Source organism: Taudactylus pleione, unplaced genomic scaffold (assembly GCF_031769625.1).
Source record: "Taudactylus pleione unplaced genomic scaffold, aTauple2 ptg000086l, whole genome shotgun sequence".
Classification (NCBI taxonomy): Eukaryota; Metazoa; Chordata; class Amphibia; order Anura; family Myobatrachidae; genus Taudactylus; species Taudactylus pleione.
In genome coordinates, this window is record NW_028284488.1 from 1814924 (window position 1) to 1824532 (window position 9609).

A 9609-nucleotide genomic window follows, 5' to 3' on the forward strand; every position below is an offset into this window, starting at 1 on the left:
CTGGAGGGCTGTCATTTTTGAAGGAACCTGAGGTAGAGTATAGCACCAAAAGGTGTTTTTCCCCCTACATGGAATATTTTTGATGTGGACTTGGATTTAACACAGCAACTTTTTCTGAATATCAGTTAGAATTGACTTATCACTATTCTATTCAATTAAATCCCTACGTAAGGGTTTTTTTGTGCAGCGAGTAATTAGCTTCTTTAGCGTTTTTCTGCACATTGCTATATTTTTTCTTCTCTCATTTTTTTCTTCTATTTGTTGTGTCAGTTATATGTTGTATACCGGTACTAGGTATTTTGTTTTTTAGTGTTTTACTAGTACTAGTTATTAATTGATTGTATATTACTGTTTTGCTAAGGCATAGACCCCCCCCCACCTTTTTTTTTCCAAATAAAAACGCAATACTTTGAATAGAATTTATTGACTATGTGAATTCTTTACTCACACTTAAATTGTGCAGGAAGCCCCTTATTATCTTTTGCATGTATTCTTTGTGGGTATAGTGGAGTGTACCCCATACGCTTCCTAGCAGCATTGTAAGTGTAAGGTGGTCACTTTTTTGTGGTCTGAGCGCAGTGTTAACCCCCTATTATATGTAAATGAGTAAGAAATTTTTTTTGTTCATTCTTCAATACTTCTAAGAAAATATCAAATCAAGCTTCTCATTTCAATACTGCATAAATAGTAGCTCTCATCTACACCAATAAATGCTGTAATTTTTTGGGGCATAACTAATATTCATGAGATTATATTTGCTAAGAACCAGTAACATCACTAAGGCCCTTTGCGATCATGCTTGAAGCACTGATACATAGTGTTGATACAATACTTAGTGTTCATTCTAGCACCCATCACCTGTTAAAACCTGTGCAGATTCCCTATCCTGCCTGGTGTGTAGCTCTGTGCTCTGGTGCTTCTAGCACACTAACTGCTGTATCTCAATAGCTTGTTGCATCAGCTGAGTGTGCTAGAAGCACCAGAGCAGAGAGTGACACCCCAGGCAGGATAGAGGAACTGCGAGGGTTGTGACAGGTGCAGGGTGCTAGAATGAAGACTACTTACTATTTTATTCATGACTTCATCCATCTTACTTGCTGTAGCCAGAGATTTCATTGGCAGTTACAATACATCCAAGGTATGGTACTAACAAATCACTAAGCAGCACCACCAATTACATAATAGTTGTCACAGGACCAATTCTGTCACACAGGGTTTTGACCTATTTTTGAAGCTTTATTTTAGGTTGTTGGTCAATATTATTCAAGGAAATATGTCATAAAATTTTGTGAAATAATTATATGTTGCTCAGCTTAATTAGATGAGAACATAGTGTTAACAACCATACACTGATTCATCAATAAGAAATCTTCATCAAAAGTAAACATGTTCTCTACCATATTTTGGAAATCTATTTTTGAACAGAGCCAATTAACTTCTATATATCTTCCCCATTCAGGATAGATATCTATATATGATAATACTAGTATATTGGACTCGTCATACGCTGGCTATTGTGTATGGCATTACAGTGGTTTTTATTTCCCAATCTCATCCTCCCTCCTTCTCTAATCTCGGTGGGGTTAGGTGTGGTATTAATGAGGGCTTCAGTGAGGCAGTGTGTACTGGTGTCTAGTCTGCAGTGGGGGATAAGGCAGTGTTTTTGGGAGGGGTGCCTTGATGTTTGCATGGGAGTGTAGTCGGTTTGAGGCAGTGTATTGGAGGAAAGGAGCTATGAGGTGTGTATTGGAGAGAATGGGGTTCAGTATGTAGTGTGGAATGAGGCAGTGTATAGGGTGGAGGGATGAACAGAGACATTGCAGTGGGGTATACTGTTTTGTGATGAGTGCAGTGAATAGGTTTGTAGTAAGGGTGAAGCAGTGTATATTGGGTGGAAGGGAGAGGAGCAGGGCTGGTGCTACCATTAGGCAGCTGCTTAAGGGCGTCAGGATTTGAAGGGGCGGCTCCAGGGCCAGATTAATAATGGGGTGGATGGAGCCCCAGCTCTCCACATAAAAATAGGCCCATCATCATGGCAGGATGATGGTGACCAGTTGCCTAGCTGGCCACACAGTTGTCATAAATCATAAGTAATAAACAATTATTTCTGGGTTACTCACAAAATTATGATTTTCTGTATTTAGGGAGACAGTGGGGCTGTACACACCCACAGAGCATTGGTCACAGCTACCCTGCTTCTTATAATAAGCCCTTGAATATTTTCAGCTCCAGGCCCATGTGGCCCTTAATCTGGCCTGGGTGGCCCGCTGAGGCTGCCTGTTGGAAAAATGAAGGCTGTCACTGACATCCTTCATGATGCTTACTGCTGGTGACAACCACTGTCACAGCTATTATTTATTTATACCTGCTGAAGCCTGCTCCTCTGGCCGTCCGTGTATTCAGCATGCTGCAAAAGGCAGGCAGCAGCGTGACCACCCGTCCTGTCCCCTCTCCTCTCACACAGCCAAGTGTGCAAGCTCCGCCTCCCAGGCTGCACAGGAGGAAGAAGGAGGAGCTGCAGGAGCCCGGCAGGTAAGGGAACAGGATTAAGGGTTAAGCAAAGAGAGCGGTTGCTGCACTAGTACTATTCCAATTGTTAATATTTTATTAGAAAAAAAAACATTGTTTTATGAAATACTGTACATATATTCCAAAATTACCTTAGTATGGTCACTATATTGGCATTATATATTACCAAGGTGGGATATATATGGATATATGATAAAAGTACTTTAATTAAAAATAATAAAGTTTAAATAAACACACAGCGGAACTTTAGTTTTTTTAAAAACACACTTTATTTTTGTTTTTTTTATGTCAAAACAATGTATGTATTCTTATGTCTAGGAACAATGTGTTCTCTTTAATCATTTCGCTGTTGCTAATCTATATACACAATTTGACATATTAAAGAATAAAAGTTATATTTTATAATTATTTAGTGCACCACAACAAAGGACAGTTCTGCTCTGTCCTTTCCAACTTGATTAAGGGTAATTGTTTAATGGGTGCTGAGGAGGAATGTATTAATTGGTGCTGGGAAGGGGGGTTAATTGGTGCAGAGGGGGGTCAATGGCTGCTGAGAGTGAATGTATTAATAGGTGCCTGGTGGGGGAGAGGTTAATGGGTTATGAGAGGAGGGATAATGGGTGCTGAGAATGGATATTGGGTGATAGGCGCTGACCGTGTGGGTGAATGTGTTAATGGGTGCTGTGAGGGTGAATTGATAAATGGATTTTTAGAGAGGAGTGGGTTAATGAGTGCTAAGTGTGTGTGTGGGGGGGTGATTTGGTAAATGGGATTTATGGGTGTGAAGGTGAATAGGCATACTGGGTCCTCTGGTTCTGCAACAATGTGCAATGCAGTACATTTAAAGACAGGATGTGCATATGAAAAATTACTCACATAGCTGATATAGACTTTGGTAAACACGTAAGTGTGGTTTTCTGTGAATAGATTGAAAGTGTGTTTTGAGGAATTAGGGGCGGTAATGTGAAGCTTTGTCTAGAGCGTCTACAAACCTCGCACCGGCCCTGGAGAGGAGTCGGGAGGTTGCTATAACTATATAGATGTATATGCATACAGTAAAGTCCAAACAAAAGTTCCAGCTGATCAGATCATAAACTGTGCACATCTTCTAACTACCACCATCTTTGTACACCTGGAAGTAAGTGCATCCTCCGGGACCCCAAGCTTTGGAGACACAGACCAACTGAACTGGGCAGCTCGATCTGTAACGCAGATGTGATAAATACAAGGGCAGCGCCGGCACCGTGCTGTCACAGGGAGGTCAGTATTGCAGTCACTGTAGAAGAGAATCCCAACTCATCATTAAAACAGGGTATGACTCATCATTACTACTGGTATCTGTGTCATACCCAGTATCTACTCCTGTCATACTGAGACGTCTCTCATCTCAATACCAGTAGCAGGAGGCGCATGCAAACCCTTCGGCCCCGGCTCTCACTTGACATGCAGTAGACCAACATAAAATAAAGTGATATAAAGGATATTCCAATATACCAAAAATGTTTGTTTTTGTCAGAGCGCAATCAGCACCACTTTCATTGAGTAATAATTGAAAATCAACATCAAGCATTGTTTCTGAAACCAGAATCCAGGACACATAGGGCTGTATTCAATTCGGAGCGAAAAGCGGTTTTCTCAAGTTGTTTTGCAAAAATTTTGCCTGTTTTTTTCTCTGTATTCAATTCCATTCCGTTTTCGGCTATGCAAAAAATCAAGGCACTGAAAAAGGCGATACTTTTTCTCCACAGAATAGCAGGTGAAAAATAGTGGAAAATCTATATTTTGGGGTGCAGATGCTGGGGAACCACTCAAAACTCCTTGTACACCCCCCCCCCCCCAATGGACAATTCACCCAAGAAAAGATTTTAAAATTTCCAGGAAGACCCCAAAAAGGCCTTTGAAAATTGGGGCGAAAAAAATAGCAAAATGTGCTCTAAGAAGGGGCCAAGTGTTTTGGGGATTGCAGGTGCTTGTATGACGAAGGAATTTCACTTTTCTAAAGCTACACTTTAGAGACATTAAAATATGCTAGTACCCATTTTCAAGTACCCTAAATTTGACAAGACTACTTATTTTCACCAAACAATACTGCTTAATGCCATTCTTCACCACTTTTGTAAGGATGCTAATAACAAGGATTTTAAACAACTTCAGTACCCCAAATAGATTTACTAGGGCTATTGGAACACTTCTACAGTGATCCCCAATGTTAGTGCATCTTTTTTTTGGGTACAGACTCATTTCCCCAATTCTGACAGTACTTTCTGCCTGTTCTGCATTCGCCGCTTGCCATTTTCGCCTGTTTAGTAATTGAATACGGCAAAAAGTGGGGACACGCACGATAAGTTTTTGCTTCCAAAACACGCGATGTAGGTGGAACTTTTTCACGGATGCTAAACTAATTGAATACAGCCCATAGCCTGATTCAGAGGTGGACGCAGTGTCTATTTCATTTACACGCGCCCAAAGTTTTCAGTCTTCTCATGCGCCCGAGTAGCACTGCTCATATGCCTCGATGGCTACCACCAGGAGACGCTGAATAAATTTGGACACTGCAAGAGACCATTTCAGTGGACGTTCCTGAGTGGTAATGGGGGTGACTAGCCAAACGAGGGTGTGTCGCGGCCAGCGACTGCATATTTTTTCACAGTTGCACTGGCGGCCATATTCCTACAGACATTCTGAGCAACCATAGGGCTGCTCTAATGTCCAATTTAGTGACCGAACGGCGTCCGATGGTGCAACTTATTACGCAAATTTGAATCGCATCCCATCGCTGGGTAGGAAGACACAGTCACTGCTGTATTGCCGTCCACCTCTGAATCAGGCTGATGGTTTGCTCAGCCCATACTAAGCAAATTGTGCTTTTCTCTAGAGCATTATTATTCCATTCCTACTTACTGTATTTGTCATGGAATGTACAGAATACCTGGGAGATCTTTATATCAGTGCAATCACAGAATGAAACGTATAAACTGACATTACAGAGGAGGCAAGTTATAATTCGATGCCCCCCCCCCGTTACAGCCGCTGACACTATAATGTAGCAATTCGCATGCAGACAGGCTACAGATAGAATAAGACAGCAGCTAATGTCTGACACACAGCTCTCAACTAGTGTATGGTGGTTTCTCAGGTGCCGGGACGAGGTGCCATGTATTGGGCGGCAGTGACGGTACACTCCGGGTATATAGTTACAGCCCTAAGTGGGGTGAATATGTTGTGGACAATGGAGGAGGTGCCTCCATTGTCTCCCATAGTTCTGCCCCTGATTACAGTCCAGAATGCTTTATGTTACCAATATGACTTACACAGTACACGTCTGGTTTACTTGTTCTATGATTAAGTGTTCCCCATTCATTGCAGCCCATAAAGAGGGATTACTATATAAAATATAGGATAGAAACACAATAGTGCCTACAAATGATTCTCATACCTGTTGTTAAGGGCATGAGAATAGCTTATACAAAAAAGATTCAGAGCAATAGAGATCAATATTTATATTATTTATAAAGATTTAATTTCCCCCTTCCGGAGATGTTACGGTATGACCAGGTCACTGTCAACTCATGAGGTAACAACACTAATTTAAATACCTACATACAGAACAATGCAGATATTTCGATATGTTTGTCTGGATCTGGACTATCTTGTTGAACATAGATTTCTCGTTTTGATGCCAGTGTATCCTATAAAACAAGTAAGGTGACTGAAAGCCACTTCCTGTTCCAATTACAGATAGGACATCATGACTCAGAGGGGCCTCAGCTAAGCCAAGGTAAATCCACACCCATTCTCAGTCAGGTTGGCACACAACTAGAGCAGCTGAACACCAACTAACATGTATTTTGAATTACAAGTGTAAAGGGTGTTTTTATGAAAGTAGTCTCAAACTTTTCTTCAGTACTAACTGGTAGAAACATTTGCATTGTTTTTTACTCTATTCTAGACTAGTAAACATATTATTAGTATGCAAATATTAGTAGACATATATTAGATGAATAACTCCATGCACCCCTATGCTGTAAAGCAAATTAAATGAGGGAACATTTTAGGCTGGGATACATGTTCACCTGAAAGTCTGATCTGGATATGTACCTCATTATACCTGAGTGGGAGGCAAAGGATTTTTCCAGGCAGTTGCAATTAAACAGATAGCAGCACTCATTATGTGTCGGAAGAGTTTGAGAGCATGTCTGGGAAACTAGGAGCTAGGCAGAAGGGAGTTTTTGGATAACACAGAATCTGCATATTAAGCAGCAGGGAGGTCAGATATATAACTTCATTTCAGAATGGTTGGACAATAGGGCAGCTTCATCACATATGTAGGAAGGAACCAATTATCAGAGCAATTCTTCCAGCAGTAGTTTGAGACATTGCGATAAAATGTGGAGCCTGACAAGGAAATTAGTTTAGCCTGACATCGATAGTTTAGTTAATAATAGGCATTTTCTTTCATGGATATTTTAATAGAAAACTTAGAAACTCACTCAAAGTTGTCAACCCATTCCTCTGAGTCAAGTAGTGTACCGAGTTGCAATCCCATTATACTTGGAACGAGTCCCTCCTAGCTCCAGTGGTAGAGAGTAGGGAATTACAACATAACGATGTAAAGCTTTTGGAGGAATGGTTCAACAGCCAGAGGGGTCTATTCATGAAGCAGTGAAAAGCATGGAGAAGTGTGCCAGTGGAGAAGTTGCCCATGGCAACCAATCAGCTCCTACCTGTTATTTTACAGAATGTACTTGATAAATGCAACCTCAAAGCTGATTGGTTGCCATGGGCAACTTCTCCACTGGCACACTTCTCCACTCTTTTCACTGCTTCATGAATAGACCTCAGAGTCTCTTGACTGGAGAAGCGGGCAGACATGGAAGGCAGACCTCAATGAAAGAAGTGATCTACTGGTACTGCTAGAATCATCCTCTGTATGGCTCAAGAGAACTACCTAGGGGCTTTATTTACGAAGTGGTGACTCGGAGCGAAAATTTTAAGTGGCTCACACTTTTAGAATAAAGCATGCCAGAGATCTGTGAATTTAGCATTTTCCCACCTTGGGTGTTAACTTGGGAAGAGTACAGAAATGAGTACAGAAATGCAGGTAACTATCTATTGCTTGGTCAAGATCAGCGTTGGCGGGATGTGGGAGGTTTCTAGATTGTGCAAATTTTGATTAAAGGGTTGGAATTTTTTGAGAGCTAAATCTGAGCAATAAAGGGCTGTGGACAGTTGAGATGGCATTATCCAATTACATTTATCGAAGCATCCTTGCTAAGGGGGAATTTTCTTTGTTAAACTTCTCGTAAAATCGTTGTTTTGTCCATTTGAATGTATTGGTAGCTTTCTTCACTATGGGGCTAATTCAGCAGAGGACAGAATTGCAAATCTGCACGCAAGCAGCTTTGTAATTCCATCCTTACAAATATGCAAAAGCAGCAGTAGGTATATGACACCCCCTGCTGCATTTGCGATACCAGCACTGTGATCCCAGCACAGATTACACAGTCTGGCTGGCTTCCGAGGCCAGGAAACTGTCCGTGGACGCAACCCCCGGCATTGCCACTCTCAGGAAAACAGGGCCAACACACCCCCATTTCCGGGAATGCGGACCATCTCTGCCCCACACCACCCCTTAAATGCCTCTGCCTGTCAATCAGGCAGAGGCATAGCAGGGGCTGCGTGTGATCACAAAAAAGATGGAGATGAGTCCGCACAAGTAAAAAATCTAGTTTGGTAGCTATATAAGATAGCTAGAGAATAATCAAAACAGTGGAAGGAACCAACATACTGGTTTATCACTTTAGAGAATCCTGGATAACTTGGGGTTGGTGGTGCACCCATAGACTTTGTGCTGTACACATGAAAAAAAGTACCTTTGCTCTAGGCAAAGACAGGGGGAAAGACAAATTATGTCTATACTGGGGCACTCTTGGGTATAGTATAGTGAAATGTAATCAATGAGATAATAACAAAATAAAATTTAACTTTTACTTATGAACCTTAAAAAAATGACGTACAATAAATATACATCGAGATCATCGGTTGGCAACAGGGCTTAGACACAGCTGACATCTCAGTTTCCAACAGCGTCACTATTTTTTCTTCTGTTATCCACGCGGTCACTCCTCCTGTATCCCCAGTTTGATTTAGACTGTGCAGATCAGAGGGGATTTTCCGTTTTCTTTGGATCACAGGACTTCTTTCTTTTTTCTTTTTCTTCTTTTTACACACTTGACACTAGACGTTTGTATTCATACATGTGTGCATCTTTCCATTATAGATAGGAACATTGACTCCTGCTCATGTTTTATGGCACATAACTTAAGTGTATAGATATTTCCTGAGTACATACAATCCTATACCTTTTGTATCCCTCCATCAAGCTCTCTCATCTGGGTCCCCTTTTTTTCATCTCCTCTGCATTACAATCTATACCAGAGGAGAGATATATTGGATATCCCAGAAAGCAGAAGCTTTGTCTTTCTCTTCACCTGGGACTAACGTATCACACACTGTCTCATCCCCTGTTTGATTTAGACAGGCGACAGTAGAAGTGTGTGCGCGCAATTATATCCCAGGCCTTACTTTCTTCTGCTGGTTCAGGTTCTCCGCATGTATTTACAGCATCATCCACTTCATTTATTTATTTCTTAATGCTATCTACAGATTAAGATTACATTAACCCTGTGGTGCTAATAATGTACTTCAGTGGATGATATTTATTTTTTGCATTCACTGCACTATATACCAATTTTGTGTGTGCTATATATTTCTCAATTATTGGATATAATTTATCAATAGAGGGCCACATCAGATAAAATTTTCGCCATATGATGTATATTGATATATGTTGTGCGACAGAGTCAATATATATGCTATAACAGATATTTTCCTGTGACTATAATTTGTTAAATACATTTTTCATAAAGAAACTCGGGCCCTCATTCAGAGCCGCTCGCTATTTGCGGTCGTTCGTTCTAAAACAAGGGGTGGCTATTCAAATGAACCATTCGCTAATTGCGGTCTGTTCACGCCTCTAAATCTGAACGAAAACTTGCGGTTGTAATTTTGAAAAATACG